Source organism: Tachyglossus aculeatus, unplaced genomic scaffold (assembly GCF_015852505.1).
Source record: "Tachyglossus aculeatus isolate mTacAcu1 unplaced genomic scaffold, mTacAcu1.pri scaffold_134_arrow_ctg1, whole genome shotgun sequence".
Taxonomy (NCBI): domain Eukaryota; kingdom Metazoa; phylum Chordata; class Mammalia; order Monotremata; family Tachyglossidae; genus Tachyglossus; species Tachyglossus aculeatus.
In genome coordinates this window covers 762110-787954 of record NW_024044861.1, presented here as the reverse complement: position 1 = coordinate 787954, position 25845 = coordinate 762110, and the positions used below count along the sequence as shown (strand labels likewise).

Here is a 25845-nt window from a genome sequence, read left to right as displayed (position 1 = left end):
AGCCTTTGATGAGAGATGTAATCACATCTCAAACTGGATACAGGCAACGGGACATCAGGATTTCTTGGTGCTCTTCCATTGTTCTGACCAGAAAAGGGGAAGGAAGATTCTCATTATGATGCCCCACAGATGTATCCCCTTTCACCATCAGAAGCATCATCTTTAAACCAAAGAAAAACTCCACGGGAAAGAGACCCTTTTGGAAGGGTATGAAGTTGGTCCAGGCCCTAGGAGTGGGACTAGGAGAGTGTCTGGCTCCATCTAGGGCAAGGGCCAGGTACAGCCTCCAGGCCAGCCCAAAGTGTTGAACTCTGTCCTCATCGACCCATCCTTTCCCTGGTCACCTTGATTTCTGTATTAGCCTCCCTGTTGACCTCCCTACCATTAGTCTTTCCCCACCACAGTCCATAATAGTTCGCTCTGCTTCCCGGATTACTTTTCTACAACATTCAGTCCATGTTTCCCCACTCCTCAAGAACCTTCAGTGAATGCCCTCCCATCTTCGCATCAAACAGAAACGCCTCCCCATTGGCTTTAAAGCACTCAGTCACTTGCCCCCTCCTACCTCACCTTGCTACTCTCCTACTACAATTCAGCCTTCAGCCAGTGTGGCTTAGTGGATAGAGCATGGGCTTGGGAGTCAGAAGGCACTGGGTTCTAATCCCACTCACTCTGCCACTTGTCTGCTGTGTGAACTTGGGCAAGTCACTTCACTTCTCTGGGCTTCAGTTTTCTCATCTGTAAAATGGGGATTAGACTGTGAGCTCTATGTGTCCAACCCAATTACCTTGTATCTACCCCAGCACCTAGTACAGTGCCTGGCACTTAGTAAGTGCTTAACAAATACTACAACTGGCATTATTACAAAAAAAGCAAACCTGCTCCTTGTGGGGTTGGCCACTGAAACATGACTTTTGCCTCCCTCCATCCAGCCTGTAAACTCTTAGAGGGCAGGGATCATGTCTTCTAAATCTATAAGATTTTGTCCAGTCTTCTGGATCCAATGGTGCTCATTAAATACTATGGAATGCTAAATATTCCACAATGGAACCCAGCTGTAATGTAATTTTCTAGAGGAACTTCTTTAGTCTTTCCCCAAAGTCTTTACTCAGACAATTCAAGCTTCTCCAAGATTTCCCCTACCCACAAAACTATGTGAATGATTGGGTTCCTTTCTCTAGCACCAGTGACCCAGAATGGCACAAAGCTGGTACAAAGTAAGCAGTGAACAAATACCACAATTCAGGAGGGGCCTACACTCTGCCTCTTTTCTGGTCAGTCTCTGAGCCCCATGTGGGACAGGGATCGTCCAACCTGATTTGCTTGTACTGTATTGCTGGTATACAGTGCCTGGCACAGAGTAAGCACTTAAATACCATAATCATCATCCTCCCTACAGCTAACTCTCTTGGAAGACAATAGGACTGGGTTCCAGGGAGACTGTTCACCTAGGTCTTGGTGCAGTTGGGCTGGTTGTTCCTCAGGCTAGGCCAGTTATTTCCGAATTATTCACAGACTCTGGGACATCCCCGCTCCCAGCCCCACAGCACTTATGTCCATATCTGTAATTAATTTATTTATATTAATGTCTGTCTCCCCCTCTAGACTGTAAGCTTGTTGTGGGCAGGGAATGTGTCTGTTTATTGTTATATTGTACTCTTCCAAGTGTTTAGTTCAGGGCTTTGCACACAGTAAGAACTCAATACAACTGAATGAATGAAAAATTTTCCCCCTTAAATAGAGGGCCGACATCCACAAAAAACTATGAATATTAGAGCTGGGTTAGCCTAGGCCTTAGGAGCTGGGTTCATGAGCTAATTTCTTTGCAAAGTCTGAGGCCGGGTCACAGAAATATGGCAGGTGGCAGACAGCTGTCTGCTCGTCTCAGCACAAACTTGTACTACCTTCACTCCAAGCAAACTAGGCAGACAGCTAAGGATCCCTGACTGCTCCCCCGTCCTCTGAGCTAATTTTACTTCTGAACCATCAGGCGGTAGCTTTTCCTAGATTAGTGGAAGAATATCTGCCTCATGACAAAAATGATATTTAAAAATGGATTTGTTGAAGGTGGTGATAGGTATACGGATGACTGATTGGTTGAAAGGAGTGCTCATTGCTAACTGATGATTCATGCATAGGGATGTATTTGTGAACAGTTTTCTGGTTTTTCCAATGAGTACTTTTTTGACCAAACGCCAATTTAAAAGCAAAATTATTTGGCACCTGGTCCACTTTTCTAAAAAGAATTTTCAGAGACATGTTGCCAAGAATTCTAGTGAGTATAGAGATGGCTTTAAGAAAGTCTTCCACACACACCTACCCAGATGAGTACTTTGTATCAAAACCTTCAAGGAAAAACATCAATTTTTAAAAAGTGGCTCAGATTACCAACCGATGTCAGAGATTATTTTCTAATAGTGGTTTTGGGTAAAAAGGTGACAGCAGGAAAAAAAACCCAACAACAACCAAAAAACCTTGCAATAGGGATTGAAATACTCCAAACCACATGAATGAACCATTCATTATGTGATCACAGCGAATTAAACTCCCACCATCACAGCCTTTTCCACATTAAGAATACTAAAAAACACTTGGTATCTGAATACCAATTTGCTGTAAGGTTAATATAAAAGTTACAAGCTCAAATAGTTTCTCAACTTAGAACTCCATGAATTTCTATTTTTAGGTCATTAATGTGCCTTAAAACCACAATTAAGTCTGGCACAGGTGTTGAGGGTTTGATATTATTTGGTTTGCTGGGTTTAGCTTTTTTTTTTTGAGGATAAGGGGAGGGGGGAGATTAAGATAGGTTTGTATTACAGGATCCAAAGGTTTGGGTTGATTACGGATAATAAGGCAACAGCACCAAATCTTTCCTGGCCAGTCTCAGTTAACAGTACCCAGGGAAAGTTCAAAGACTCACAAATTTCGCAGGGTTAATTAAGTGTAGTAATCTAGAGATCTTTTGGGTGGGCCTCCCTCCCCGCATTTTTTGGACAAGCCTGCGTATTATGGTAGGCTAGTGTAGCAAAACTGTCTTCAAAACTGTTTGGGGCCCAAATCCCTATCGGCCCCAATGCTAAGTGCCCAAAATGAGCAGGAATTTCATGAAACAACATTTTTCACTAGTCCTGCTACAGCGAAGTGAGGGTAAGGTCGTTGTGAGCTGGAAACGTGTCTACCAGATCTGTTATATTGTACTCTCCCAAGGGCTTCGTGCAGTGCTCTACAGGCAGTAAATGCTCAATAACTTCACTTGTTTGATTGATCACTGGCTTCATGTACAGTGAGGGCTTCCAACAGAACTGCTTCGGTCCTGGTACCAAATGCTTCAGGCCTTGGTCTGATGGGGAAGCAAGTTTCCAGGATGAAATGACTCAAACTCATAGGGCCAATCAATCGATTGTATTATGTGAGCAATTACAGCATACAGAGCACTGTGCTAAATACTTGGGAGCGTGTACTATAAAAGTTGGTAGACAAATTCCCTGGCCACCACAAGCTTACAGTCTGAAATAACCTCCCCTTATCGCACCACTGCCTCTGCCTCTTGTCATACCCCTTCTCCACACATACCCAAGGAATCCAGATGGCATAACGTCCACTTGATTGGCAAACAACTACCCTCTCACCCACCGTGAGCCCCCAGTGAAGCCTGAAGGGGACTCAGAGAAGCCCCCAGGCCCAGTTAGGCTAGCTGCAGAGTAATGAAAGGAACACAGAGACAGAAATGAGCACTCAGGCAGAAGCTGTCAGAGAGACATCAGAGCCAATCAAGTGGCACCAGCGAGAGGGTCGTAGAACCCACACGTTCATGCTGAATTGATATAGAAAATGCCAGCGGCACCCAAGTTCTGTTAGATGGCTAATAATAACTGTGGTACTTGTTAAGCATTTACTATGTGCTAAGCACTGTACTAACCGCTGAGGTTAGTACTAAACCCTCCCCATCCACCCCGCCTTACCTTCTTCCCCTCACCACAGCACCTGTATATATGTATGTTTGTATGAATTTATTACTCTATTTTATTTGTGCATATCTATTCTATTTATTTTGTTACTATGTTTTGTTTTGTTCTCTGTCTCCCCCTTCTAGACTGTAAGCCCACTGTTGGGTAGGGACCGTCTCTATATGTTGCCAACTTGTACTTCCCAAGTGCTTAGTACAGTGCTCTGCACACAGTAAGCGCTCAATAAATATGATTGAATACAAGGTAATCTGGTTGGATGCAGTCCCCGTCCCATATAAGGCTCTTGGTCTTAATCCCCATTTTAGGGATGAGGTCACTGAGGGCCAGAGAAGTAAAGTGAGTTGCCCAAGATCACGCAGCAGACAGGTGGCAGAGCTGGGATTGGAATCCAGGTCCTTCTGACTCCCGGACCCTTGCTCTATCCACTGAACCACCCTGCTTTTCAATGAGGCAGCTATGGTGAGGGCAGCTGAGACACTTGGACAATTCAACTCGCCTTTTGGTTTACCCTCTTGAAGGTTCACGTCCCCCTTCTAGACTGTGAGCCCACTGTTGGATAGAGACCGTCTCTATGTGCTCCCAATTTGTACTTCCCAAGCACTTAGTACAGTGCTGTGAACACAGTAAGTGGTCAATACGATTGAATTAATTAATTAATGGGCCAAACATATTTTGAGCAAGATTGGGTTACAGGAAACTAAGATCAAGACTTGAAAAAAAAATTACAAGCTCGGCGGGTGGCTGAAGCAACAGTGAGACGAAGGACAATCTTTTCAGCTCGTGGTGTGTGGTAGGATTATCCAGCATGTAAAAATCTTTCTAATCACACCCGCACACATGAGACTCTTACTATCAATAGCAGCACAGAATACAAGAATGGATTTAATACACACAATTCACAAAGATAGGACTTTCTAATAGAGCTCAGGGCATTTTTGATCCAAAGCAGGTATTTCTGAACTCCACCCAAATTTCCACATGAAAAAATTAAAACTGATGCAAAGCACTGGCATAAGTCATTATGGCTCTGAAAATGTTTTCATCTGTGGATGATTAGGATTTTAGTGCTTGGCCTGCAACTTCCACTGTTTCAGAGCCAAAGATGTAACAGCTTCAAAGAATAAAAGAATTACTCTATATTTGTCAGAAACTATTCACCAAACAAGCATTGCCACTTGGCTAACATTACCTGTCTGGCTTGAGGCCCATGGAATTGAAGAGTGTTGGAACAAAAAGGGGCAAAAAATTTTAAATGCTTAGGTAACTGCAGCCAAACTCTTACATAGAACTTTGCAATCCTGTGTTCAGCACGACAGGTTTGTTGGTTCCAGGTTTTTGGAATTTCTTTGGTTTTTCTGTCTTATAGTAATCATCATCATGATAATGGTGGTATTCGTTCAATGCTTATGAAGTACTGGGGTAGATACAAGTTAATCAGGTCAGACAGTTCCTAGCCCTCATTGGACTGACAGTTTAAGGAGGAGGAAAAAAGTATGTTATCCACATTATATGGATGGGTAAAATGAGGTACGGAGAAGGTGACTTGCCCAACGTCACACAGAAGACAAGTGACAGAGCTGGGATTAGAACCCAGGTCCTCTGACTCCCAGCTCCATGCTCTTTTCGCTAAGCTAAGCTGCTCCCTAAACACCCACATCATAATAATAATAATTAGTAATTATGGTATTTGTTAAATGCTTACTGTGTGCCAAGCACTATTCTAAGCACTCGGGTAGATCCAGGGTAATCAGGTTGTCTCACATGGGGTTCAAAGTCTTAGTCCCCATTTTACAGATGAGGTAACTGGCAGAGAAAAGTTAAGTGGTTTGCCCATAGCAGATAAATAGCGGAGCCGGGATTAGAACCCACGTCCTGTGACTCCCCAGTCTGTGCTCATTCCACTAAGCCATGCTGCTTCTCTCAAATACTGGCCAAACTACATGCTAGTTAGAGGAGAAAATCCACAGGTATGGAGGAAGCAGAGGAAGGTGGCATCTTGGAAGGGCAGTCCCTGTAGAGGAAGGGGAACTGCAACTGGAAAGTGAATCCAGTCAGTCTCTGGGATCTAGTTCTGTTCTCTCCTCATACCTAGTATCCTTCTTACCTCTCCGCCCCCTCAACCCCTCTGGGAGATGGGGACTGACTGTCTCTCTCCTCCTCTCCCCCTGCCCCCCAAAACCCAAATCTGTCCTACTGCTCTGGACCCAGTCATGAGAAAGAGAATTTTGACTTCCTGCCAGTTTTCCAGAACCGGTAACTTTTGGAGCCAAAAGGCTGTGGGATACTGCCAAGACCACCTATGGAAAGCGAATTACAGCATCTTATAATTTATTACCTTGGGCTATGAGCACATAGGCTGAGTAAGGTGGGTTTAACCCACACTTACACGGGAACCTTCTTCAGTGCTTGGTTCTTTTCCTGAACATTAAGCTGCAAAAGGCTACAAAACTCTGCTATTGTCTCTGAGGAACTGCGGTACACTCTCTGGGGCAGTGTGTTAACTGAAATTTTCTAGGGTTTCTAAAAAATCAACTCCACACTGCATTCTTTCTACCATTTAATTACCTCTCAATCTGTCCATGGAAAGTTGTAGGGATAACATTTATTGAGCATCTATTGTGTACAGTGCATTGTATTAAGCACCTGGGAGATGCGACAGAAGATCAAGAGCCCAGGCCTGGGAGTCAAAGGACCTGGGTTCTAATCCCAGCTCTGCCACTTGTCCAAGGTCACACAGCAGGCAAGTCACTTCACTTTTCTGTGCCTCAGTTACCTCAACTACAAAATGGGGATCAAAACTGAGAGCCCATGTGGGACACAGACTACGTCCAACCTGGTTAGCTTGTATCTACCCCAGTGCTTAATATAGTGCTTGACTCATAGTAAGTGATTAACAAATACCATCATCATCAACCACCTGTAGTGCTCCTGTACCTATTCTATTAAACATTCACTTGTCTAGATACTCATTTGGCTGTTTACCTCCAAATTAAGTGTCTGTCTCCTCCTCTATGTTGGGAGAATACTCTCTCAAGTGCTTAATACAGTGCCCTGTTCCCTGTGGGAGCTCAATAAATACTACTACTACTCAAGACCCCACTCAAGGTTGCACTTGGAGAGTTTCTAGTACTCTACCAGTCCCAGCTATGGGAGGGATAGTCAAGCAGAGGCCTACCCATTCCATTCCTAGCTTGGGCAATGGTTAGCGAGTGGAAGGCAATCTGCTACAAGTCAAAACTCACCCGTGCTGGGCAGCAGCAGCCCGGGAGAGAGTCGAAGGCAGAGACTCAAGTTTACTGTGTGGAAGGTGGCAATGGTAGGCCACTTCTTTACTTTTAACCAAGAAAACTTTCTGGATCCACTGCCAGAACAATTGCAGATGGAAAGCCGGGCATTCTGGGGGAGATGTGTCCATGGTGTCGCTATGGGTAGGAAACAACTTGACGGCATAAGACAAGACTATTCAAGAACTCTCCCACTCCACCCTTTTCCCACTTCAAAAGAAAGCAATGTCATAGCTTTAGGGTTAACTTGGTGATGAGGATTAGTGGCATAATGGGAAGCTGTGGACAGCCTCTGCATTTACAGAAGAGTCTCTCCCATCTCCCCTGTAGGCCCTTGCAAATTCCTCTATTGACCTATCAGCCAATCCCCGTGTGTGGCTCCAAAGACAAGGCAACTCAACTCTCCAATGACTGGAGATCATGAAGACATTAAAATAGCAACAACTGTCAGAACACGCTCTCTAGGTTCACACCTCAGCACACTGGAGACATGCGGGGCCCCGAGCCTGGATGTTTACACATTTGCAATTTCAAAGAGAGAGACCGGCGGAATCAGGAGAGGAACTCGACACAACCACAGGCCAAGTCTCGATTACACCACAGGGATGCCGTTGCCTTGATCACCTGAAATCACAGCTCGGTGTCCCAGTGAGTGAGTTAGACACAGAGTGGCATTTATTAAGAACCGTTGCCGTTTAAAACTTCTGGTCATGAGGTCCCCACTTCAGATGTAAAACTCAACGTTGACCCTTGTTCAATTTAACAATAGAATTTAGTGAGTGCCTACCACATGCAAAACGCAATACTAGGCACTTGGAAAATTACAGTAGAATGAGTAAACATGATTCCAGCCCTCACTTGTGTGATTTTGGACAAGTCATTTAACTTCTCTGTGGCTCAGTTACCTCATCTGGAAAATGGGGATTTAGACTAAAAGCCCCATGTGGAGATAGACCTTGTCCAACCTGATTAGCTTGCTTCTACCCCAGCGCTTAATACAGTGCCTGGCCATAGCATAAGGGCTTAATAAATACCATTAAAAAAATTAGGATTGATTTTTCCTGTGCCCCACAGCCTGAAACAGCACCCCATTTACATTTGACTTCCTATGCCTGTGTTGATCTTGCTTATGCCAATAAATTACTTCAAATTAAGGTCTTGGATGTAGTTAAGTACATCCAACCTGATGATCAGTTTCTAGCACAGTGCACTGGCAGCATTTCCTATATGAACACCATAACAGCCATTATAAGAAAGAGGCAGGTGTGACCAGGCCAACGATATCTAGACTGTAAGCTCACTGTGGACAGGGAATGTGTCTGTTATATTGTACTCTCCCAAGCACTTATTACAGTGCTTTGCACACGGTAAGCACTCAATAAATACTACTGAATGAATAAATCTCTCTCCACCATTCCCCTCCATCAGTTATGGGGCATCAGTTTCCTCCTAGTGCAGTGCACTCCCCTGAGAGGGTGCTCAATAAATACTAATACTACTCCTCATGGTGCAATGTGTTGCCCTCAGGAAAGGGCAACAGATTCATTCAATTATTCAATGGTATTTATTGAGCACTTACTGTGTGCAAAGCACTGTACTAAGCGCTTGGGGGAGTAAAATATAACAGTTTCATTCATTCATTCAATTATATTTATTGAGCACTTACTGTGTGCAGAACACTGTACTAAGTGCTTGGGAAGTGCAATGTACAAAACACATTCCCTGCCACTTTTCCTCCTCCCCATGCACTGACTCTACGTGGCATACAAACAGCTTACCTACTGCTGGAGAATTTTTTCAGGCCAATTTTTGGAGAGATCCCTTAGGAGCAGAGATTTTGAGCTTCCTTTCTGTACCTCAAAACATGTGACTACAGCTCACAATCCACCAAATTCCAAATTACAGGACAGGATAAAGGTCCCCCAATCCTGAACTGGGGTTCCCCTAGGCCTCCCCGCTGTCCCTGGAGGAGCTGTCTGCTGTGTTAGGTAAAGAAGACACTAAACCTTCAGTCCCCTGTAAGCTCCTGCACTCACCTGTTTGAGCATCTGGTCTCTACGATTCTATGGGGAAGCTGGGTTGGCTGAAAAGAGTGAGATGAGGAGAGAGAGGAGAATAAATCCAAGTCACCTGGAAATTCAGCAGGTATTAACAGAGGTGCCAGTACCTACAATCATCACAGTCTGGTGGAAGGTACTTCCCTTTTAAAAACAACTGATCAACTGATCATCATTACAGCCTGATTTCTTGTTTGGTTCCCGACAAGATATTTCTGGGAGAATTCACATCATCTCTGTCTGAGACACACCAACCCTTCTTATCTAAACACCGCTTTAAAAAAGTGGCTAGCTTTGATTACCTCTTTTCATATTTAATACAAATCATATTGATGATATTTTTCCATCTTGCCAACTCCAAGACATTTAAGAGTTCTTTAGAGTCTCAGATTTCTTACACACACTCCTCTTATGTAAGAAAGATGATTATCCTTATTTGATTACAATAGAAGCCACAACACAATAGAAGCCACAACACAGAAGGCTAAATAAGTAACCTATCCTAGGCCAAGGGGAGAGTGAAGGTTAAACCCACTCCACTTCACAGCCACTCTGCCTGACAGAGCTATGTAGGAAGTGGCACTGCCACATGTCTGCTGTGAGTCCTTGGGAAAGTCACTTAACTTCTCTGTGCTTTGGTTACCTCATCTGTAAAATGGGGATTAATATTGTGAGCTCCATGTGGGACATGGATTGTGTCCAACCTGATTAGCTTGTATCTACCTGCCACATAATAAGCTCATAACAAATATCACTTTAAAAAAAATCAGCTCCAATTTTAGCAGTTATCCTCCCTTGAGATGCAGTTTAAGTAGAACCTCCCCACCCCAAAAATGCATCATTTTTCTTCTTGTCCATTATAAAGTTGTCCTTCTCTCTAAAGGCAAGTTTGCATATAGCCCTTTTAAAGCACTTATTTATTCATCTTTCCAGCTTCCCATTCTTTTTTTCCTTCCTTCCTGAAAATAACTTGCCTGTAGCCCACCTGAAACTGTAAGCTTGCAGAAGGCAGGGGTGGTGTCTTAACTTTATCATGCTTTCCCCACAGCGTGGTGGTGATGAAACAGTCAATAAGAAAGGAGCCTCCTGGGCTCTACCACAAGTAAAATTTTAGACCAAAGTCCTACCCAGGGCATCTTGCATGGTGAATAGGCTCACTCGAAGTCCTGAAAATAGTAGGCTCTCATGGCAGCATAAATGGCAGCAGCAACCGAAGTTTCTAGCCTATGGCACTGTAGCCCAACACTGACAGTCACCTGGGTTCTAATCCTGGCTCCACTGCTTGTCTGCTGTGTGACCTTGGGCAAATCACTTCACTTCTCTGTGCCTCAGTTCCCTCACCTGTCAAATGGGGATTAAGACTGGGAACCCCATGTGGGACAGGGGCTGTATCCAACCCAATTTGCTTGTAGGGATCCCACTGCTTAGTACAGTGCCTGACACATAGTAAGTGCTTAACACATACCGCCATTATTATTATGGCCACCAGTGGGTTTTGGATGATATTGCATGATTGTGTTTTATGGCGTGTTCCATCTCTGTCCATCTATATGCTTGAACCCACTTCTCCAGTGAGAATATAACTGGCTGGGATTCAATTTATTCATTCATTCAATCGTATTTATTGAGCACTTACTTTGCGCAGAGCACTGTACTGAGCGCTTAATGAATGAGGGTGTGTGACCCTACACAAATTGGTAGAGCTACAATCAATTCCTTTCCTCGGGTTTTTTCCTTAAGGTTATAGACCAAAATCTTCCCTAACACACTTCTTCAAAGTTGAACTACCCACCAATCCCCTCTCCCTTTTGTCTAGTCTATCAGAGGTGGGTGGGACTCAGCACTCAGCAGCTGCAATGGTTCCAGTGCTCCCTGCTTAATAATAATAATTATTATTATTATGGTACTTTTTAAATGCTTACTATGTGCCAGGCACTGTTCTAAGCGCTGGGGTAGATACAAGATGTTCAGGTTGGACACACTCCCTGTCCTACATAGGGCTCACAGTCTTAATCCCCATTTTACAGGTGAGGGAACTGAGACATAGAGAAGCTAAGTGACTTGCCCAAGGTCACACAGCAGACAAGTGGTGGAGCCGGGATTAAAACCCATGACCTCTCGATTCCCGGGCCCATGCTCCGCTAAGGTGGGTGAGGTTTCGGATTGTGACCTTGCTTACCCTCTAAACTCATCATAATCAATGGTATTTATTGAGCACCTAGAGTGTCCAGAGCCCTGCATTAGGTGCTTATCACTTCATCTACAACCTAATATTTTCTTTAAATTGATTTCTTTACTGACCAAGTGATTATTGTGCGTACATACCTCTACTAAATAAGCACTTGGCAGAGTCCAATAGAGGCACAATTCCTGCCTTCAAGGAGCTTAGAGTCTAATGGGGCAGAGACATAGACACACACACCCACACCCACACATACACATACAAAATGGAAAAGTGCTTAAGTGGAGAGTAACTACTTGCAGGTTTGCTTTTAGAGGAAAGGACAGTTTACACTGGACAAATGGAATAAGAATGTTTACTTGATTTGTTTTACTCCCACTGCATCTCCAAAGGGTAGGCTGCTAAAAGTTGGAATGGCCCCTTTCTAAATTTTACCTCAGGTATGGCTTTATTTCAAGCCCAACAAATGTGTTCATCCATTCAGGATGTATCTGAGAGGGTCTTCACAACCATCTTCTGACCCTTCCCTAGATTGCCTTCCAGTCCCATAAGAACTCAAATTTTGAAATGAAGGACCTCCCACCACAAAAACAAAAATAAAACGTAGCCATAATACCCATCAAACAAGGCACACTTCACTTCTCAGGTTCACTCCAAGGAAAAGTAAACAGCCCCTTTCTCCCTCAGCCAGTAGCCCTGCTAGCAGGGGTTTATTTATAGACTTCTGCCTACTGTACAAGCCAAGATCTATTTTATAGTATGAACACAGGTCTCACGTCTACTGCACCCGTAGAAATAATCAGCAGGAAAAATGTGGTCCATTTGGTTAAAATGCTGTGAACTGGAGAAAGAAAAATAATCAAAAACTGGAGAGCATCCACAGCTGTGCTACCACCACCAACCTTTACCAGAAACCAGTCTCCCAATTCCTCCCACCCGCAGCTGTCCAAGGCTCTGAGCTCACTCCTTAAGATCGACTGACCTAAATTTACTTTCCCAAAGCACCACATCCCAGTGGGACTAGAGGCTCCTTGCCTTCTATCCTCCAGTTTCTGATGGAACACAGCAGGAAATCTCGGATTCTACTCTTCTGAAGAGTGGATAGACAACAGAATCAAATCAAAGGATGACACTACCTCATAAAAATCAATCAATTACTTATTGATTATCAATTATCAGATATTACTACTGTTACATAACTAGCGTAATACTATATTTGTCAATTATCAAGTATTTATTGAGCAGATACTGTGTGCAGAGAATGATACGAAACACTTGGGAGAGTACAGAGTTGATAGATATGTTCCCTGCCCACAACGATTTGCCAGTCAACCAATCAATGGTATTCATTTAGTGCTCACTGTGTGCAGAGCACCATGCAATGCAACAGAATTGGTAGATAAGTGCAGGGACTGTGCCTGTTTATTGTTATAATGTACTCTCCCAAGTGCTTAGTACAGTACTTTGCACACAGTAAGTGCTCAGTAAATACGAATGAATGAGTGGACAAGGAGCTTACACTCTTGGGGCTGGAGAGGGACACACCAATACGTGCCATCCAGACCACGCGGAGGGAAATTTCAACTTTTCAAAAATTGACTTGCTTCCGGTCCAGAGGGTAAGAAAATCCTGGGCCAGGATGAAACTTCAAGTGTTTCATCCTTCCCCACAGATGTATCTTGAACCACATGAAAAGACCCTCAAATAAATAGCCCTTCACTCTCTCCTCTGCGTGAACAATGGTCCAGTAAGGCTGACTGGACTCACAGCATCAACCGCTGCCTCCACTGACCCAGCGGACTAAATCTCATCACTCCCCTCATGGCGTGAAAGCCACAAATGAGCCAGCTCTTGGCCCAGCCAACCATGTCCTGGCTAGGGCATAGAGTTCCACGGGTGAGGAGGTGGGTGGGATTGCCAAGAACTTTTAAGTGCAGGACACATTTTCGGCCAAAGTGACCACAGCACAGTGCCGTAATGCTATAAGCCTGAAGGTGGCAGTCACTGTGGTCTTCCATCAATCATATTTAAAATAATAATAATAATAATAATAATAATAAATAATAACATTTGTTAAGGGCTTACTCTCTGCCAAGCACTGTTCTAAGCACTGGTAGATACAAGGGTTGCCCCATGTGGGGCTCACGGTCTTAATCCCCATTTTACAGATGAGGTAACTGAGGCACAGAAGTGAAGTGACTTGCACAAAGTCACACAGCTGACAAGTGGCGGAGCTGGGATTAAAATCCATGACCTCTGACTCCCAAGCCCGGGCTCTTTCCATTAAGTGCCATTTGAATGCTTACTATGTGCAGAGCACTGTATTAAATGCTTGGGAGGGTACAATAAAACAATATAACAGACACATTCCCTGCACATGTCACCCAGCTACTTTTCTGGATTTTGGCTCAGCCTTTCCACCTCGGAGAATGCCCTAGATGGTGCTTCAGTCAGGACCACTGATGGCGTGGTCCTATCATATAGGACCAGGACTAGAACCCAGGACTCCTAGTTCTGAGCTATGCTCGATCCACTGGAACAATGGCAAGGCTCCCTTACCCAAGAGAGGCTGAGTTCAAAGTCCCAGGATACCTTGTTCCACCGCTGGACAATCAAATCGTATTTATTGAACGCTTTCTGTGTGCAGAGCACTGTACTAAACACTTGGAAGAGCACAATACAACAGAATTGGTAGTCACGTTCCCTAGCCACAATGACCATACAGTCTAGAAGAACCAAGTTGCCATTCACACGCTGCCCACACCGAGAAATAATGTGGCCTACCATTAAGAACACAGGCCTGGGAGTCTGAGGACCTGGATTCTAATCCCAGTTCCGGAACTTCTCTGCAGTGTGACCTTGGGCAAGTCCTTTAACTTCGCTGTGCCCGTGTTCCCTCATCTGCAAAATAGGGATTCAAAGCCTGTTCTCCCTCTTACCTCTGACTGTGAGCTCCTTGTGCGGCCTGATTATCTTAATACAGAGCTTTAATTCAGTGCTTGACACACTGTAAGCCCTGAACAAATATAAGCGCTTAGTACAGTGCTCTGCACACAGTAAGCGCTCAATAAATATGATTAAATGAATTACTATTATGATCATTACCTCCCGGCCCAACCCTCTCAGACCTGAGAGTGGAGGGCAGGGGCATGGAAACACTATTGCTCTGCTCTCTCCCCCTCTAGACTATCCTAAGCACTTGGGAGACCCTCCTTGTGGGTCTGTTTATTGTTTTATTGCATTCTCCCGAGCGCTTAGTACAGTGCTCTGCACACAATAAGTGCTCAGTAAACAGTCTCCTAGACTGTGAGCCCGTTGTTTGGTAGGGACTGCCTCTATATGTTGCCAAGTTGTACTTCCTAAGCACTTAGTACAGTGCTCTGCACACAGTAAGTGCTCAGTGAATACGATTGAATGAATAAATACGACTGACTGACTGAACAAGGGGACAATGTCACTAGCGATCCCAGCAGCACAGTGGGGAAACCGACCTCAGAAACAAGCTTTGCAGAAGGCATCTGACATTGGGAGGAAGATCTGGACTGGGTTACTCATGCTTCAGGGTGGTCTCCCTGCTCCTCGACCTCATCGGTAACATTTTTCACCCCACAGTTTAACTGTTGCACAATGGTTCTTGTTCCGAGGGGGAATGGAGTACTCTTCCAGACAGATGCAACAGACTGACACTGAAAGAACAGCAGCTAGACGTAGGCAAAGAGAAACCTGGAAATTTTGCACATTCACCACTTTAACTGTATGTTCAGTGATTTGTCCCGTAAGAGTAAAACTCAACATGGACATGTGCCCTACTGAGAGCTCACTTCCTCCAGGAGGCCTTCCCAGACTGAGCCCCATCCTTCCTCTCCCCCTCCTCCCCCTCCCCATCCCCCCCGCCTTACCTTCTTCCCCTCCCCACAGCACCTGTATATATGTATATTTGTTTATACATATTTATTATTTTATTTATTTATTTTATTTGTACGTTTATTCTAATTGTTTTATTTTGTTAATATGTTTTGTTTTGTTCTTTGTCTCCCCCTTCTAGACTGTGAGCCCACTGTTGGGTAGGGACTGTCTCTATATGTTGCCAACTTATACTTCCCAAGCGCTTAGTACAGTGCTCTGCACACAGTAAGCACTCAATAAATACAATTGAATGAATGAATGTGCCCTCTCAGCCTTCTTCCTCTGGAATTTCCTCAGGGGCACGGTACAGCCAAGGAGTACTCCATAAATACTACTACCACCACCCCTTTTGGGGCAATTTTGGGGATGTTTCTCTCCCTTCTCCTTCCTCCCTCTTCCCCCAGGGCCAGTCGCACATCTACACAGAAGGTTCTGATTACCAACCAACATCTTTGTTCTGTGGTTACAGATTTAGCAATTATAGGGTGAATGGTAACTGCTAGATTTGGACTCCCACCGACAACAGAACCACTGGCTTGGACATACAAACTGGTAGGTAATAATAATAGTAATAATAGTGACTATTATTATTATTGTTATTATTATTATGGTACTTGTTGAGTACTTACTATGTACCAGGCACTGTACTAAGAGCTGGCGGTAGATCCACAAACAATGGCAATTAAAAGTCAGTGAGTGGGAGGGATGATGGAGTCAGCCCACCATGCCAAAATCTTAGAGTTAATGGGGAGGAGAAAAGGCAACTGAAACAGTGATCAGGGAGAGATAAAATGCTGGCACTTACTTTTGATGCCTGCTATTTTTAATTTGTTTACTTTACCTTGTTTACTCTTTTCTGGTATCTGATCCCCCCATTTTTATCAGTCTTTACTGATAAAGTGATCTTTACTGAGTGCTTACTGTGTATGGAGCATTGTACTGAGTGCCTGGGAGAGTGCTCCTTGTGGGGAGGGGCTACCAACTCTATTGTAGCATACCCTCCCAAGTGCTTAATACAGCACTCTGCACACAATAAACACCCCATAAATTCCATTGACTGAATATTAAAGTGCTGAGCGTCCCTCATGGTCCAGGAAAACCGCTCAAGTTTACATCCTTGAGTCTCTCCAGTGGTTAGGATAGTCCTTTGCTCATTTTTTTATGGTATTTGTTAAGCACTTACTAAGACATTGTACTAAGCACTGGGGTAAATACAAGCTTATACCAGTCCCTTTCCTACATGGGTAAGGAGGCCATGAGCCCTATTTGACAGATGAGGTAAATGAGGCACAGGAGTGAATTGACTTGCCCAAAGTCTCAGGGCAGACAAGTGACGGAGCCGGGATTAGAACCCAGGTCCTTCTGACTCCCAGCTCTGTATTCTACCCACTAGGCAAAACAGCAGCGTAAGGGTTTCAGTCAATGCCAATATTCACTGACTTCCAGGAACAGTTCTAACAAATCAGCCCAAGTCAAACAATGTTTGGAAAAAGAAGGAAGAGGGTCAACCACTGAAAGCAACAGATTTGTCTCACCGATCAGTTTCTACCAGCCTTGTGTCTTGTGTTCTGCAGTTTTCTGTGGAATCTTTAAATCCCGTTAGTGGCATTTGAGTGCTAGATATTGTACCAAATGTTCAATAGCAAGATACACTTTCCCTGCCCTCCAGAAGCATAAACTCCAGGGTGGGGAGACGGATACGAAAAATAATTTGCAGGTAGTGATAGCTAGAGTTAGAACAAGCAAGGAAGCAATAGGAACATATCAGGACAAAACAGCTGAATAAATAGTTGGACAACAAATGAAAAGAGAGTTGCATGGAAATGAGTGAGTCTCCTTACTTGGTCCCAAAGGAACTCAACCTTCTCAACCAGCAAGCAAATTTCCTGAGTACCAAGGATGCGATCAGTTTCTGAACGTCAAAGTTCTGGCTCTCCCAATCCCCGGAGTTGAATGCGCCGTTGTGAACAGGTCATTCTTTCCAGAGGATATGGTACGTTTAAAAGCCAGATGTGCGCCTATAGAGTTTACCTTAGACAAAAGGGCAGGCCCCATGTTCGTCTGCCTATATGCTGCCTGAATGGCAGTTATAAAATCATGGTGCTTCTGGCAGCTAGAAATTAGGTGACTAAGTAATGAAAAACATGCCAAAGATCATCCAAAAAAAAAAAAAGTGAACAGACATGCCCAAGAAAGGATTGAAGGGCTGGAATGGAAAGACTGTGGCTGTGTGGAATATAATGAACCGCTAACAGTCTTCGTATTTTCTTAAGCTATAGGCAAAAATACCATCTGAGATTATAAAGCCAAGAAAATTCAAACGTATATACTAAAAGGAGAGTGTAACCTTTAAAATGTGTGCACTATATTGTGAGAATATTTCAAATGCAAATGTTTTCCCAAAGAACATTGGCTACATATTATTATTTCAGTTTCTTGGCTGCTCCAAGATACTTCAGATTCTTGAATTATTCTAACAAGAAAAGATGGAGTGGTTTCTTTAGATTCCCCTTTGTTTTCCACTAGAAGAGCAGCAAACTTTATGCCTTTTGTTTAAGTTCTTGAGTGTCTCCCTTTTCTAAGCCCTGCTCCCCGCTTCTAATTCTGACCCCTCCCGGAAGGTATTTGCAAGCATCTATGATATATGCTCCGTACCTTCTCAGCTGAAAAGAAAACACACCTACAGCATTTCAAATTAACCACTGACCCTTGCTCTCCCACGATAAACAAACTCTTTTGAAAAATCTCAATTGCATTGTGTCTACATTGATTAAAGTCCCAGCCTAGTGAACTCATGTGGTGTTTAACTTCCCACATATACCAACAGCATTCTGCCCTTCTCCTCAATTACCCCCTTCCAGGAGAGGCCATCACTGTCCAGTGAGCAGGCACAATGGGCTTCTACTTCATTACGCTAACCAACAGCGGGATAGGAATAAGTAGGAGAGGAATAAACAAGCTAATTTATCATCAGGACAGAGCCGGCTTTCAGCTTCTTAAACCTCAGATACTTCAAGTGGTTCGGCTGGACTTATCAGTAGTTATGATTCTGTAAGGGGTCCAGTCACAATGGGGTAGGACAGAGCCGGCTTTCAGCTTCTTAAACCTCGGAAAATTTGAGTGGTTCGGCTGGACTTATCAATAGTTAAGATTCTGTAAGGAGTCCAGTCACAACAGGGTCCACTGATCACACATTTTGCAAGTGAGTAAGTCTGTCAAAGCACCAAATGCCACGGTATCCTCCCACCACACAGCTTGAAGGATTTCACTCTAAATTAATTGGCTCATTTACAAGGAAAGCAGAGCTCGGCTTTTTGATGGTAAATTTTCAGAAGGAACAAGATCTTACTAGCTCCCGGTGATTTTTTTCATCCTTCCGGCAGTGACCCGGCTTGTTTTGTGAAGACTGGTTACCGCGTTCACCAGCAAAGTCCCACTGTACTCGTGACCCACCCCACTCCAGGTTTCAGGAATGCAAGTAGCGCTGGGGGTAGAGGGAGTTTGAAAGCAGGCAGGAGACAGCTTCAGAAGGAGGAGATACTGTTCTTTAATCCTCGGGAACTCTGGGGTGAGATAATGCATTCTGTGCTTCTAAGACAAACAGCATAGTCTAGTGGATAAAGCACGGGCCTGGGATTCAGAAGGACCTGGGTTCGAATCCTGACTCCACCAACTGTCTGCAGTGTGACCTTGGGAAAGTCTCTTCACTACTCTGTACCTGTTACCTCATCTGTAAAATGGGGATTAGGACTGTGAGGCCCACGTGGGACAGAGACTGTGTCCAACCTGATTAGCTTGTATCTAACCCCAGCACTTAAAACAGGGCTTGACAGTAAGCGCTTAACAAATGTCCTCACTGTTAATGCAGAACAGAAAGCTGGGCTGACTATGATCTCTGCCACTCGCTCCAAACTGGGATGTTGAACTCAGGATTGGCATGGAGATGGGGGTCAAAGTTCGGCCTAGAAGGGGAGTCTACATCGAACTCAAGATCATCAACACGTGGGAAGAAGGGGAGATTGTGGGGAGGAGGAAAGAAAGAACCGTTAAAGAGTCACTGTGTGGTTTTCAAAGATTGGAGCCCCTTAAGGGACAGGGTCCATATCTAATTCCCACCTATATATTCATTCATTCATTCATTCAATCATATTTATTAAGCTCTTACTGTGTGCAGAACATTGTACTGAGCACTTGGGAAAGTACAGTACAACAGTAAATAGTGACAATCCATGCCCACAACGAGCTCACAGTCTAGAGTGGGGGAGACAGACATCAATACAAATAAATAAAATTACATATATATACATAAGTGCTGTGTGACTATGAGGAGGGGGAAAAGCAAAGGGAGTAAATCAGAGCGACGCAGAATATACTCTTTACCAGTGCTTAGTACAGTGCTCTGTACACACTAAACTCTTACTGCTACTCTACACGCTAAACTCTATTATTACTGTGGAAGTTCACTTGGGTGCAAGATATTATATTTTATTAACAATAATAATAATGGTATTTGTCAAGTGCTTACTGTGGAGCAGGCACTTTATTAAGCGCTGGGGTGGATACCAGCAAATCGGGGTGAACACAGTCCCTGTCCCACATTGGGCTTCCAGTTGCAATCCCCATTTTACAGTTGAGGTAACTGAAGCCCAGAGAATACTAATAATAATAATGATATTTGTAAAGCGCTTATTATGTGCAAAGCATTGTTCTAAGCACTGGGGGGATACCAGGTAATCAGGTTGTCCCACGTGGGGCTCAATCTCAATCCCCAATTTACAGATGAGGTAACTGAGGCCCAGAGAAGTGAAGTGATTTGCCCAAGGTCACACAGCAGACAAGTGGCAGAGCCAGGAATTAGAGAATTAGAAGCCTGTCAAAGCCATCTAACTCTTTCCCTCTCCTACAAGCAAGCTCTCTTATTTACTGAAAACTTATTGTGTGCAGAGCACTGTACTAAGCGCTTGAGGTAGTCCAATATAACAGAGTTGGTAGACACACTCCCTGCCCACAATGAGCTTACAGTCTACAGGGATCGGGGCTTGGGTTTGGCAGGCCCATGTACCCTCTAAGAAGGAAGGAAGAATCCAGTGAACACAGGGAAGAGGTGAGGAGGAGTAGACTGTAAGCTCGCTGTGGCCAGGGAATGTGTCTGTTATATTGTGTTTACTCTCCCAAGCACTTAGTACAATGCTGTGCACACAGTAAGTGCTCAATAAATACAGTTGATTGATTGACTAGATATGGCACTGTTGCCCATTCACAAAGTGCTCCATGCCAGCTTCAGGACCTGCCCCCAGTTTCGATGAAAACCTCCCAGGAAGAGGCTCCGGAGAGGGGCCTGGAGGCCGCTCCCTCCCCTAGCCCCCTATCAATCAATCAATCAATCAATCGTATTTATTGAGCGCTTACTGTGTGCAGAGCACTGTACTAAGCGCTTGGGAAGTACAAGTTGGCAACATATAGAGACAGTGGCTGGCCAGCCCCGCCCCAAACAGAATTCCCAATCCCTCACTGGAAACACTCTTGACACTTTTTTTTCCTGATTCTCACACTTCCTCCTCGTGCCCGTGTTCGCCAAAGCTGCCTGGTTCCACAGCCAAGAGTCAATCTAGGTAGGCCGGGGAGGTTTCTGCCTGCCCCTGAGACACATATTTCACCCACAAGTTTTAATAGATCTTAGGAACTTGGATGAATGGGTGGATACACTCCCACCCACTAGACATATATGCCGCACACCCACAGAACGCACGGATCATCTGCCTCCTCCTCGGTCACGCTTTGCTGGTTGGCTGGAAGGCAGCAGAGATGTCCAGACTCCCCTGGGAACCCAGAAGAGCGGGTTCCCTTTTCCTCAAGGGAACATTACTACCCTCAGCTGTTTCTGTTTCTATTAAATGGTATTTGTTAAGTGCCGGGCCGGGCATTGTACTAAACGCTGGAGTGGAGACAAGATAATCAGGTTGGACACAATCCATGTCCTACATGGAGCTCAGTCTTAATCCCCATTTTACAGATGAAAGAAGTGACTTGCCTAAGATCACGGTGGCAGAGCCGGGATTAGAATCCAGGTCACTTTGACTCCCAGGCCCATTGTCTATCCAGTAGGCCATGCTGCTTCTTCTTTTCCATCTCAGTTACAAATGTACCAGAGAGATGGCTTAGCTCAAAAGATCTCTCCCTGAACCAGACCCAGGAACGGTCAAATCCAGTAGAAGCATTCCCTCTCCCCACCTCCAGACCACACGCTAGGCTACAAAACTCCTCAGAGGGCCACGACATTATTATTCAAACAACGGGGCATGCCTACACAGAATGGGCCACTTCCAATTTGTTTCATCATCTCTTGACTTCGCTCCTTCTCTGTTTTCTTACTCTAGACCACCAAAAGTTGTTAGGCAGTGGGTGGGATGGAGACATTCAGGCACTGAGGATGATAAAGAAAACTGATAATCTACAAAGGGACCCAAGGTTACCCCGGGACCCAAATTTATATTCTCTGGCTTGGTCTTCAGTCTCGGGGACCAGGTACTGGTATGCTGCCCTCTTAATCCATTCATTCATTCATTCAATCATATTTATTGAGCATTTACTGTGTGCAGAGCACTGTACTAAGTGCTTGGAAAGTACAGTTTGGCAACAGAGACAATCTCTACCCATTCTCTTTCTCCATGTTCTTTTTTTTAATGGTTTTTGTTAAACGCTATGTGCCAGGCACTGTGCTAAGCTCCAGAGTAGGTACAAACTAATCAGGTTGGAGCCACTCCATGTCCCACAGTCTTAATCCTCATTTTACAGATGAGGTAACTGAGGCACAGAAGTTGGGCAACTACCCAAGGTCACATGGTAGACATGTGGCAAAGCCAGCATTAGAATCCACATCCTCTATCTCCAAGTTCCATGCTCTTTCCACCAGGCCTGGATGCTTCTGCTTTCCCAACCTTTCCCCGCATTTATTCTCTTTTAACTGTCCTTTGAACCAAGAACAGCTCTAATTGGCCCAGTAAATAGCATCTCGTCTTGCTTTACACACAATTTCTTTGCACTAAGCACACTCGCACTTCGTAGGGGGTGGCAGGGACCCAATTTCTTTTTACCATGTGAAAACTGGATTCATATTACACTCTTTCAACATCTGCTAATTTAGGGACACCTGCTTTGGACCTGGCCAGGCCACGGCAAGGTGAGCCAAGGTTGAGAGGTACATGTCCCTCCTGGTTTTGTGCTGTCTCAAGTTGGGGTGGGGGATTATGACTCCAGCAAGCACAGTGGCCGTGGTGTTTACAGAGAGCCCAGTGCATTTACCCATTTACCCAGGTCCCAGGGCTTTGGAGTTAGAGGTCATAGGTTCAAATCCCGGCTACACCACTTGTCTGCTGAGTGACTTTGGGCAAGTCACTTAACTTCTCTGTGTCTCAGCTACCTCATCTGTAAAATGGGGATTAAGACTGTGAGCCCCACGTGGGACAACCTGTTAACCTTGTAACCTCCCCAGCGCTTAGAAAAGTGCTTTGCACATAGTAAGTGTTTAATAAATGCCATTATTATTATTATTATTTTTATTTACCAGGACTACAAACCCCGACAGCCCAGAGATTTTAGTCTCTGTCCCCACTGTTGAATTCTAAACTTTTTAAAGGACAATTGTATTTATTGAGCGTTTACTATGTGCAGAGCACTGTACTAAGTGCTTGGGAGAGTACAATAAAACAATAGACACATTCCCTGCCAACAATGAGCTTCATGAATATTTTATTGTACTCTTCTAGGTGCTTAGTACTGTACACTGCACCCGGTGGGTGCTCAATAAATACTATTGATTGAGAAGAAGTCACTGGCCCAACTCCAAACTACACCGACATGGGTTCCTTCCTCAAGACTGTGAGCCCATTGTTGGCTCTGTACATCTGTACATCTGTATATGTTGCCGATTTGCACTTCTCTAGCGCTTAGTACAGTGCTCTGAACAAAGTAAGTGCTCAATAAATACAATGGAATGAGTGAATGAAGCTCAGGAAGTACCTTAACCTGCAGATCTTGGCTCTCAAAAGGGTCCTCAATGGGCACAGCAGGAAAAGACCTGAGAAAAGCTTTTTTTATTTTTTTTACTTTTAAAAAAAAGGTATGTGTTAAGTGCTTACTGTGTGTCAGACACTGTACTAAGGGCTGGGGTAGATACAAGGCAATTAGGTTGGACACCGTCTATGTCCCACACAGGACTCACAGTCTTAATCCCCATTTTGCAGATGAGGTAACTGGGGCACAGAGACAGTAATTGACTCACCCAAGGTCACACAACAGAAAAGTGGCAGATCCAAGATTAGAACTCTTGACCTTTCATCTAGATGACTGCATGCCACACATTCATAGGATCTTGCATGTCATTTGTACATGATCCCTGTCTGAGACAACATAAAACTGGGTCCACTGCCCTTCCTCTGTAAAGACATCCCCCACACACAAGAAGTGACACCCATACCCGGGTTCATTCATCCCTTCCAGGTAACCATTTTTGCTACCTGGTGTAATGTTGAATACTGAACAGCTGCCAAAGGTGGGTGTCAACTTTTTTCACCTACCAATTGCCAAGCAACCACATCTTTGAAAATGGAAGATTTCAAAACCAGCAGAGACCCAACATTAGTCATGGAGACACAGATGCTCTAAGCTTCTCTCCAGGACAGAACTTCGGGGGAGCTGCTCTTTTGAAGAGGTGGCTTCTCTTTTTACAAGTCACATCCTGATTCATAACGAGGTAATTTTCAAAGCCTCCACACATGGAATCTATCAATAAAAATCCCATCTTCCATTTGAGAAAGACGATTTCACTTCACCCAGACACGTATGTGTTAAAACTGAGAGCCTGCTTCACACAAGCCAGAACTAGCAACCAGAACAAGGAAACACTGGAATGTGTGTACGTCTCTTTTCCTCTCTGAGAGGCATTCCTGATCTGAGGCAGGAGTTATCATTTAAATGAGCGCCGTTAAGTGTTCAAAGAATCAGAACGAAAAAGGAGCTCATTCTCCAACAGGACAACCTTTCAGTCAATCAGAGTGAAGCGCAGAACAAGGCATCACCTAACCCCCCCTTACAGACACCTTATAGGGACTTGGCAATTAAGCTTCGTGACTAGTAAGTGTTCTGACAGCATCCATTATTGTTAATTCTCTGAAGAAATACCTTACAGCTCTCTGGGAGCAGTTTCAGCCTAGAAGGCTAAGCACTCACTTGCTTTGATCCACTCTCCTTCCTCCTCTGGGTAATTATTTTAGTACCTGTCTCCCTCACTTGACTGTAAGCTTCTTAGGGGCTGGAGATTGTGTGTACTAACTTTGTACTTTCAATCATTCATTCAGTCGTATTTACTGAGCGCTTACTATGTGCAGAGCACTGTACTACGTGCTTGGAAAGTAAAATTCAGCAACAAGTACTTAGTACAGTGCCCTGTACCACTGAGCGATTAATAGGTTTGTCTCAGGTAGCAAGGACAAGGCAGAGAACTCAGTGGATGTGTGTGTACCCAGAGAGAACCTGACAGCAGACTGAAAGAGAGTTTTTAAGTCCCTCCTGCTTCTTAACGATATGACCTGAGTCATTTTCCAGTCAACGACCTAGGCCGTTCGTAAAACTGTGCACTACACAAGTAGATAGTAGATGTCACAGTTCGGCACGACCAGAACCCACATGGAGGCAGACAGCTCTACCTGTTGGGGCTGGAAGTCCGCATGACTGAAAAATGCCACCTTGGGATGCTAGGAGACCCCAACCCCATTGGGCCCCCTATCTGATCTCCCTGTATTAGTCCATATGCAGGCATCTGAGTGGCTTTCACACCTACCCAGCAGGGTCCCCCTCCCAACCTGAGCAATGAGGGTGAGTCCAAATCCATCTGTTCACACCCTGAATGGTGGAAAAGTAGACCCCAAAGATCAACCCATGCAGCTCTCTGCTCCGACCCTCCTGCCTGAGGAGCCTTGTTCATTCGCCTTCATTCATTTTTTCAATCATATTTATTGAGCGCTTACTGTGTGTAGAGCAATGTAGTAAGTGCTTGGAAAGTACAATTCACAATAAAGAGAGATAATGGGCAGGGATCACATCTGCTAACTCTATTATTTTGCACTTTCCCAAGCTCTTAGTACACCACTGTGCACACAGTAAGCGCTCAGTGAATTCCATTGATTGAGGGCAGGGACCATGTCTCCTGGCGCCTACAACCTGGGCCTGGGAGTCAGAAGGTCATGGGTTCTATTCCCGGCTCTGCCACTTGTCCACTGTGTGACCTCGGGCAAGTCACTTTAGTTCTCTGGGTCTCAGTTACCTCATCTGTAAAATGGGGATTGAGACTGGGACATGGGACAGGGACTGATTTGCTGACAGCAACCCAATTTGCTTAGTATTCATTCAATCGTATTTATTGAGCACTTACTGTGTGCAGAGCAATG

The 25845-nt window shown here is 44.5% G+C and overlaps 1 non-coding gene across 1 annotated transcript; it reads left to right on the top strand.

The window, feature by feature from the left end:
- The first annotated feature begins 7065 nt into the window (after positions 1-7065).
- On the top strand, positions 7066-7203 carry LOC119922976. The gene has a single exon (XR_005448748.1). It is a non-coding gene; the product is annotated as a small nucleolar RNA SNORA7 (small nucleolar RNA).
- The last annotated feature ends 18642 nt before the right edge of the window (positions 7204-25845 follow it).